At 39.1% G+C, this 10,000-nt stretch overlaps 1 protein-coding gene and 1 long non-coding RNA gene across 3 annotated transcripts in view; one reads left to right on the top strand and one right to left on the bottom strand.

The window, feature by feature from the left end:
• Positions 1 to 6,813, bottom strand: part of LOC137654201 (uncharacterized) — a 249,094-nt gene extending 242,281 nt beyond the window's left edge. The window contains exon 1 of the long non-coding RNA XR_011046557.1: positions 6,679 to 6,813. This is a non-coding gene — a long non-coding RNA (uncharacterized lncRNA). The remainder of the gene's footprint in view (positions 1 to 6,678) is intronic.
• The window catches only part of LOC137654182 (trace amine-associated receptor 3-like), a 307,240-nt gene that overhangs the window by 132,399 nt on the left and 164,841 nt on the right, over positions 1 to 10,000 (top strand). The window contains exon 1 of one of the 2 annotated variants that reach the window (XM_068387823.1): positions 6,962 to 7,252. The exons of the other annotated variant lie outside the window; for it this stretch is intronic. The gene's annotated coding sequence lies outside the window, so the exon portion shown is untranslated. Of the gene's footprint in view, positions 1 to 6,961; positions 7,253 to 10,000 lie in introns of those variants that run through there. 2 annotated transcript variants of the gene reach the window in all.

Consider the following 10,000-nt stretch of genomic DNA (forward strand, 5'->3'; position numbering starts at 1 on the left):
GTGGTGGATAACGGGGGAGGGTGGGCTGTGGCATCCTAGCAGTACCAGCTGAACTCGGTTGAGTCCTTGTCAGGCTGGAGGAATATAGAGAGAAGAGGTTCCGTTTTTATTTTGGTTTCATTTGTTGCTATCGGCTACCCCCCAAAATTGGGGGAAGTCCCTTGGTAGATGTATGTATGTATGTATGTATATATATATATATATATATATATATATATATATATATATATATATATATATATATATATATATATATATCGTTAGCTGGAGCAAAACTCAAAAACTGCTAAACAATTTTTATCCACTAAAATATGAAAAACAATAATAAAATGCAGGTATTTGACATACTTCCATTTACAGTCCTTTAAAGCTATCTTGGTTAAATAATTTATCTTAATCGAAGAAAACTGAACATTTGAATGATGGGAAAGTGTCAAACAACCAACAATCATCAGTTGTGTCTATTATTGCCTATCTGTAGGTGCCGATTTTAAGAGTAATTTCTATCATCTTACATCTCTCATGATATGACAATAACTCTATAAGAATATGCTATAAATCGTATTTTTGGAGGAGAATCGAAAATTCATAAGAACTATAAAAAAGATTGATTAATATTTCAAGTTCTTGATAATCACATCTTGAGTATAACAATTGAAATTCTTTAGATAATCTAGTGAAAGGCAAGATAATATATATATTCCAGCAATTATTATTGATTCCAATTTGTAACGGTGTAACCGGTTCAAATGGTTCCCCCGTTTCAGAAGACTTCCCCAGTCATTTGAAACTGGTTGCAGACGACTCCCTACTAGTTAAGAGTTTATTGCATTGATGTTCTCCAACGAAATACAGGAAGTGAAAGCTTTTTGTGGAGTAAAATACGTAGCGTGAACAATTAGGAAACGACAAGGGATAAAACTGACCTCAGTTAAAAAAACTAGTGTCTTTCGTCATCCAAGACAACCTCAAAAACTATGGCGGACACCTGAAATTTAAAAAGACAGATCCATCCGGAAAAAAATAAGAAAACTTTCTAGAACAGCGAACCGCTTCTATTTAACGACGGAAACTGTATCTTTGGCTCGTTGAGAAAAGGCCCAACACGCTGTCATCAGAAGATTAATATGCGCTCATGCATCACCAAATAAACCAGATATGTTTCTATGAGTGCAAGATAAAGTCTGGGGAATTACAGCGGAGATATTAGTCGAAGTTAACCAGTTTCATGTGATGCCATAAATTTTGCTTTTCCAAAATTGTTGTCATACTTTTATGGCGAAAGAAACTTTACCAATAACCTGGTTGCCATATTTCCATATCTACCTGTGCCGAGGTCATTTATCATATTATATGAAGCATTTCATGCCTATGATAATTATAGTATCATTCATAAAATAAATAGCAAAATGTCCCTACTTTCTCCAACCTACCGGGGAGGGCTATGAAACTAGCTTGAAGTGACTGAGGAGTGCTGTGAAATTAGTTTCAAGTGACTGGGGAGGGCTATGAAACTAGTTTCGAGTGACTGGGGAGTGCTGTGAAATTAGTTTCAAGTGACTGGGGAGGGCTATGAAACTAGTTTCAAGTGACTGGGGAGGGCTATGAAACTAGTTTCGAGTGACTGGGGAGGGCTATGAAACTAGTGTTAAGTTACTGGGGAGTGCTATGAAACTAGTGTTAAGTTACTGGGGAGTGCTGTCAAACTAGTGTCAAGTGACTGAGGGCTGCTGTGAAAGTAGTTTCAAGTGACTGGGGAGTGCTATGAAACTAGTTTGGGGTGACTGGGGAGGGCTGTGAAACTAGTTTCAAGTGACTGGGGAGTGCTATGAAACTAGTTTTAAGTGACTGGGGAGTGCTGTGAAACTAGTTTCAAGTGACTGGGGAGTGCTTTGAAACTAGTTTCAAGTGACTGGGGAGTGCTGGGAAACTAGTTTTGAGTTACTGAGGAGTGCTGTAAAACTAGTTTCATGTGACTGGGGAGTACTGTGAAACTAGTTTCAAGTGACTTGGGAGTACTCTGAAACAAGTTTAAAGTGAATTGGGAGTATTGTGAAACTAGTTTAAAGTGAATTGGGAGTACTGTGAAACTAGTTTCAAGTGACTGGGGGAGTGCTGTGAAACTAGTGTCAAGTGACTTAGGAGAGTTGTGAAACTAGTGTCAAGTGACTTAGGAGAGCTGTGAAACTAGTTTCAAGTGACTGGTAAGTGCTGTGAGAGTAGTTTCAAGTTACTGGGGAGTGCTGTGAAAGTAGTATCAAGTGACAAGGGGGTGCTTTGAAACTAGTTTCAAGTGACTGGGGAGTGCTTTGAAACTAGTTTCACATGAATGGTTAGTGCTTTGAAACAAGTTTCAAATGACTGGTTAGTGCTTTTAAACGAGCTTCAAGTGACTAGGGATTGCTGTGAAACTAGTGTCAAGTGACATGGGAGTGCTATAAATCTAGTTTCAAGTGACTGGGGAGTGCTGTGAAATTAGTTTCAAGTGACTGGGGAGTGCTATGAAACTAGTTTCAAGTGACTTGGGAGTGCTGTGAAACTAGTTTCAAGTGACTGGGGAGTGCTATGATACTAGTGACAAGTGACTGGGAAGTGCTATGAAACTAGTTTCAAGTGACTGGGGGAGTGCTATGAAACTAGTTTCAAATGACTGGGGAGTGCTATAAATCTAGTTTCAAGTGACTGGGGAGTGCTGTGAAACTAGTTTAAAGTGACTGGGGAGTGCTATGAAACTAGTGCCAAGTGACTGGGGAGTGCAATGAAACTAGTTTCAAGTGACTGATAAGTGTTGTGAACTAGTTTCAAGTGAATGGGGAGTGCTTTGGAATTTGTTTCAAGTGACTGGAAAGTGCTATGAAACTTGTTTCAAATGACTGGGAGTGCGATGAAACTAGTTTTAAGTGCCTAGGGAGTGCTATGAAGCAAGTTTCAAGTGACCGTGGAGTGCTATGAGTCTAGTTTCTAGTGACTAGGGAGTGCTGTGAAATTAGTTTCAAATAACAGGTTAGTGCTTTGAAACAAGTTTCAAGTGCCTGGGGAATGCTTTGAAACAAGTTTCAAGTGCCTGGGGAATGCTTTGAAACGAGTTTCAAGTGACTGGGGATTGCTGTGAAACTAGATTTAAGTGACTGGGGAGTGCTGTGAAAATAGTTTCAAGTGACTGGGGAGTGCTATGAATCTAGTTTCAAGTGACTGGGGAGTGCTATGAAACTAGTTTCAAGTGACTGGGGAGTGCTATGAAACTAGTTTCAAGTGATTGGGGAGTGCTATGAATCTAGTTTCAAGTGACTGGGGAGTGGTATGAATCTAGTTTCAAGTGACTGGGGAGTGGTATGAATCTAGTTTCTAGTGACTGAAGAGTGCTGTGAAATTAGTGTCAAGTGACTGGGGAGTGCTGTGAAACTAGTATCAAGGGACTGGGGAGTGCTGTGAAACTAGTTTCAAGTGCCTGGGAGAGCTTTGAAACTAGTTTTAAGTGACTCGGGAGTGCTATGAAACTAGTTCAAAGTGACTTAGAAGAGCTGTGAAACTAGTTTCAAGTGACTGGGGAGTGCTTTGAAACTAGTTTCAAATGACTGGTTAGTGCTTTGAACCGAGTTCCAAGTGACTTGGGAGTGCTTTGAAACAAGTGCTTTGAAACAATTTCAAGTGACTGGGGAATACTTTGAAACGAGTTTCAAGTGCCTGGGGAATGCTTTGAAACGAGTTTCAAGTGACTGGGGATTGCTGTGAAACTAGTTTTAAGTGACTGGGGAGTGCTGTGAAATTAGTGTCAAGTGACTGGGGAGTGCTGTGAAACTAGTTTCAAGTGCTTGGGAGAGCTTTGAAACTAGTTTAAAGGGACTCGGGAGTGCTATGAAACTAGTTTAAAGTGACTTAGGAAAGCTGTGAAACTAGTTTCAAGTGACTGGGGAGTGCTGGGAAACTAGTTTTAAGTTACTGAGGAGTGCTGTAATATTAGTGTCAAGTGACTGGGGAGTGCTGTGAAACTAGTTTCAAGTGCTTGGGAAAGCTTTGAAACTAGTTTTAAGTGACTCGGGAGTGCTATGAAACTAGTTTAAAGTGACTTAGGAAAGCTGTGAAACTAGTTTCAAGTGACTGTGGAGTGCTGGGAAACTAGGTTTAAGTTACTGAGGAGTGCTGTAATATCAGTTTCAAGTGACTGGGGAGTGCTTTGAAACTAGTTTCTAGTGACTGGGGAGTGCTGTGAAACTAGTTTCAAGTGACTTGGGAGTACTGTGAAACTAGTTTAAAGTGAATTGGGAGTACTGTGAAACTAGTTTCAAGTGACTAGGGAGTGCTGTGAAACTAGTGTCAAGTGACTTAGGAGAGCTGTGAAACTAGTTTCAAGTGACTGGGGAGTGCTATGAAACTAGTTTCAAGTGACTGGGGAGTGCTATGAAACTAGTTTCAAGTGACTGGGGAGTGCTATGAAACTAGTTTTGAGTTACTGAGGAGTGCTGTGAAACTAGTTTCAAGTGACTTGGGAGTACTCTGAAACTAGTTTAAAGTGAATTGGGAGTACTGTGAAACTAGTTTCAAGTGAATTGGGAGTGCTGTGACACTAGTGTCAAGTGACTTAGGAGAGCTGTGAAACTAGTGTCAAGTGACTGGGGAGTGCTGTAAAACTAGTTTCAAGTGACTGGGGAGTACTCTGAAACTACTGTAGTTTCAAGTGACAGGGGAGTACTGTGAAACTAGTTTAAAGTGAATTGGGAGTACTGTGAAACTAGTTTCAAGTGACTGGGGAGTGCTGTTAAACTAATGTCAAGTGACTTAGGAGAGCTGTGAAACTAGTTTCAAGTGACTGGGGAGTGCTATGAAACTAGTTTCAAGTGACTGGGGAGTGCTGGGAAACTAGTTTTGAGTTGCTGAGGAGTGCTGTAAAACTAGTTTCAAGTGACTGGGGAGTACTATGAAACTAGTTTCAAGTGACTGGGGAGTACTATGAAACTAGTTTCAAGTGACTTGGGAGTACTCTGAAACTAGTTTAAAGTGAATTGGGAGTACTGTGAAACTAGTGTCAAGTGACTTAGGAGTGCTGTGAAACTAGTTTAAGTGACTGGGGAGTGCTATGAAACTAGTTTCAAGTGACTGGGGAGTGCATAAAACTAGTTTCAAGTGACTGGGGAGTGCTATGAAACTAGTTTCAAGTGACTGGGGAGTGCCGGGAAACTAGTTTTGAGTTACTGCGGAGTGCTGTAAAACTAGTTTCAAGTGACTGGGAGTACTGTGAAACTAGTTTCAAGTGACTGGGGAGTACTGTGAAACTAGTTTCAAGTGACTGGGGAGTACTGTGAAACTAGTTTCAAGTGACTGGGGAGTACTGTGAAACTAGTTTAAAGTGACTGGTAAGTGCTGTGAAACTAGTTTCAAGTGACTGGGGAGTACTGAGAAACTAGTTTCAAGTGACTGGGGAGTGCTGCGAAACTAGTGTCAAGTGACTGGGGAGTGCTATGAAACCAGTTTCAAGTGACTGGGGAGTGCTGTGAATCTAGTTTCAAGTGACTGGGGAGTGTCCTGAAACTAGTTTCAAGTGTACCGCATGTGCTTCATACACTCGTACTCTAACGGTTTTTATTTTTTTTTATTTTATCAGCCGCTCCTCTCAGCACTGTTAAAAGACTACCTTTCCATTTCTGGCAAACACAAGTTTTTTCATGTTTGAATTTTCGTGACGTTCTTCCTCGCGAGGCGCTGCGCAAAACCCGTTGATTCATTAATAAAGTTTACTTGCATTCATCTCGTTCTCCCAGTAATCACCTAACTGCCCGCTCACACATTACCCAGTCACTCAGGGGTCACCGATGTGAGCACTCATAAAAATGAACTGAAGTTTGGAAACGGGGCGGTTTCCTTAATAACTCAACGCTTTAGTGATGGTAAGCCAATGGAAATTGTGCTGGTGATCATAAAATGAAAGAATGCTTTTAGAATTTGGTTTCATGTATTACTTATTTTGTGGCAAATAGGAAACTGTACACTGTGAATTCAAGATGTTGCAAAGTTTTGGAAGTGGAAATAATTGTGAGTTAGCACAAATAATTATCATGGTGACAAGCACCAGAGTTTTAATTTGTCAGTTTAAAGGTTAATAATGAATAGAAAAGGTAAGGGACAAGACAATTCCCTAGAAACTGACCATATATATATCATCATCGGCCAAGACGACTCTCCAAGCTAGGAGCAGGGAGGGCCGGGTAGACCTATAGGCTATCCAAAAATCCCAATCCCTTGCTCACAGGATAGTGCGGTTTTAGACATTATTATTAACTAAACAAATTGAACTGGTCTTTAAACCCGGTCCAAGAGATTGCAAGGCCGAGAAGTCTCCAATAGACTACCGCAACCCTATGTAGAACACATTGTTGACTACTGGGTTTTACAATTGTAAGTATTTTGATACCATTATTGTGTAGGTATGATGACTTATGCAGTTAAAAAGCATTTCAATTAGTCAAGGTATTTTCATTATAAATTTTACTGATACGGTGGGTTTGAAAATTTATGTTGAACACACAGCATGACTCCCATAAATCCATTATGAAAGTATACGGAAACGTAACCTGCTTATAAAACAACTTGAATGTAATACATATTAACATTCTGATACCAATCAACGACGGATGACGAACTGCCAAGTTCCAATAAAAACATGCAATGTAATGGGTTACTTACATTTACGCAGAGGTCTGACACTGAATGAATCTTATTGCGCACGCACACTTTTGCGAGAGAGAGAGAGAGAGAGAGAGAGAGAGAGAGAGAGAGAGAGAGAGAGAGAGAGAGAGAGAGAGAGAGAGAGAGAGAGAGAGAGCACTTGTCACCGTAAGTTCCGTCCTTCCAGTCACACTTTCGTTTACAATAGTGAGAAACTAACAATTCTAGTCTCCGATGTCCTCACATTTTGGTGACTGCCCTCTGTGCCCTGTGGTGGACCAAAGTGGTGGAGTGCTAGAAACAGTAGTTAACGACCAACTGGCTAGTTTGAGGAATTCATTCTTTCTTGTCATTCATGCCGGCGAACATTCGGCGTGAAGTTACAGACGAGCGTTGACACAGTGACTGACGAAGTTATTATTTTACTCTGTGTATTATGTGTATTAATTGAGGTGACAATTCAGCTCATGGCTGGTTTTGAAGCCGATAATCAATAGACTTACATTTGCATCTTCATTCTGTTTTTGGCTGACCAGCAGTGCTTTTGTTCATATATATCACACCGTCTTCATACTCTGTCGTTCCTGATAAGGTAATGTAAATTAGAGAGCTCCAGTGGCCTTGTTATATAGGGATTGTAACTAAATTTCGGTTAGTTTTTGGTAGGGTGGCTATGGATGTAAACTTTCTAAATTATCAGACTAATTCGTCAAACAGTTATGGCCGATTATTGTACTTTAATGTATAAACAGAATTCGAATCCGTTTTAACGACTTGAAAAGAGTACTGTAATTAGATGAATGTGATGATTATTATACGAGCACATTAACTATGGTGAGGTTTAAAACATTTCCACTATAAACTTTCCATAATTTAGGTAGGCATTTATTGTACTGCCACACACATGCAATTGTTTAGAGCAAAAGTTTTCTGCATTCGAATTTATGTGGATATGGAGTTTGATACGCATGGCTGTATACAATATATTTCTCAGGTGGGCTTGATATGAGATCATTTTTGGCTAATAAAATAGAAAAAAAAATCGCCATACCCGTGAGCCATGTGCAATAACTCATCTCATAGACGAAAATCCAAATATTAAAGCAAAATGTATTAAATAATTTCTACTAACGATTTTATCAACTCTGCAGTTCTTTATTAAGGGAAGAGAAAATCCATAACGTATTAAGTCTCACGTAGAGGATAGTATCTTCAGTTTATGAACATTACTCGAGTGTTTTACATATATAATTGTTACCGCTGAGTTACCTTGGCTGAGCTATATTCAAGAGTGGTTGCTACCGATGCTGGATATATTATATATAGCCAATGGTGAACCTCCAAGAGCGGTAATTTTGCAGTGGCGTCCATCTTTGGACTTAGAATATCCAAAGGAGGTTATCGGCTCATTGTACCTTACGATTTTTCTTCTAACCATTAGTATTCAATTTTCTTTTTATGGGAGTAGCCTAGTAACTTTTGACCTGAAAGACGTTTAGCTACAATGGATGGATATCATCAAGCTATACAAGTCTTCAACCCCTCCGAATTTTCGTCGTGGAATTGCTTATCTCCTCTTGTAAAAATAAGTAGGTTCTTTTCACTTACAACTATCACGACTTTTACTGGTTGCATACTGTCTCAGCTTCAGATTATTAAAGACTACATACTTGCAATGCATATTTTGACTGCCGCCCTTCCTTGTTGCTGTCCACAATGCAATTGTTCAGTGGCCACTTTCCTCTGGTAAGGGTAGAAGAGAGACTTTAGCTATAGTAAGCAGCTTTTCTGGGAGGAAGACACTCCAAAATCATACCATTGTTTTCTAGTCTTGGGTAGTGCCATGGTCTCTTTACCATGGTCTCCCACTGTCTTGGGTTAGAGATCTCTTGTTTGAGGGAACCCTCGTACACACTATTAAATCTTGTTTCTCTTCCTCGTGTTATTTAGAATTTTTATCCTCTTATTTTCAAATTTTTATAGTTTAAATGTGAAAAATTTATTTTAATGTTATTGTTCATGAACTGCTCTTGTAGTTTTTCGTATTTCCTTTTCTCACTGGGCTATTTTCCCTGTTTGAGCCCTTGGGTTTATAGCACTTGCTTTTCCAACTAGGGTTGTAGCTTAGCAAGTAATGATAATAGTATTAATTCGGTTCTAGGGGAACTTCGACCCACCAAGCAGTGAGCCTCCCTACTAACAGGATGAAGGTTTGTATTCGCGTAAGAACAAACCTCAAATTTTTAAAGTAATTTGTATTTTCCTAGGTATAGAAACCAGAGGCCATTAGTAGATAATACTTCCCTCTTCAACCACTCCCCTAGGCCCTTGCCCCAAAGGTCGTAAGTGTTCTCTTGACTTAGTCAGGTAAGGGGCCGGGGCTCCTTGTCCTCGCTCCAACCTAAGCCACTGCTCGTTAAATCATTCAACGGTTGTCCAGCCTCGCACTGAAATACTTCCTACCTAAAAGACTACATTGTGCATAACTCAGAATTATACAAATTACTCGAAAAAAATTATATACTTTTTTATAACTTAGTCTAGAACTGATAGCCTACCCCGTAGTAATACCTCAGAAGAGTGCAAACGATTACCTCAAATGTGAACCTTCGCTAGTTTTAAGTCTTGAGCGAAGTTTGATGAAATAGAATTTTATTTCTTCAAGCCTGTTATTAGATTTTATTCCTACTAAGAAATAAAGTACTACATACAACATTATTTAAGGTCACCCTGGCTCCAATTCAAAAATCGATTCTTCCTTTGGTAGTTCTTTCTATTTTTTTTTTCTGACGAAAATTGGGTCTTGCAAACATGGCAATTATGGCTGGAGTGTGTAAAAAGGAAGAATATTAAAATCCCATCATTCTTTTTCGCCAAATATGCATTTTCTTTTCCATAAAGTCTAGGCTATATGTTTTGTATTAACGAAATTCAATCTAGTGCATTCCTCTTTTTGTAATTTTTAGTTCGTAGATAGTACTTTGTAGCAGAGGAAAAGTTCAGACATACAATAAAGATACATAAAATAAAAGATTCATGAACTTGTTTTTTTTTTTTTTTTCAGAAAGGGGAGAGCTAGAATAATGCATATGAAATATGTCAGGCGTTAGAAGTTACAAGGGAATTGATACGCTTTCAAAGTAAACAAAACGAAAGACATTTCCGAACTCTCGTGTTAAGTGTTGGGATGTTGAATGTGGATGGCATAAATACATTTTGATAATCTGGAACTAGTCTACTGAGTTTTGGGTACAAAATATACAAAGTACATGTATCAGGAAGTAGAAACTCGAAGTGGACTTTTGCAATAATGGATCTATTGATTAGTCAATTTAAAAAT

This window comes from Palaemon carinicauda, chromosome 1, assembly GCF_036898095.1.
Source record: "Palaemon carinicauda isolate YSFRI2023 chromosome 1, ASM3689809v2, whole genome shotgun sequence".
NCBI classification, from domain to species: Eukaryota; Metazoa; Arthropoda; class Malacostraca; order Decapoda; family Palaemonidae; genus Palaemon; species Palaemon carinicauda.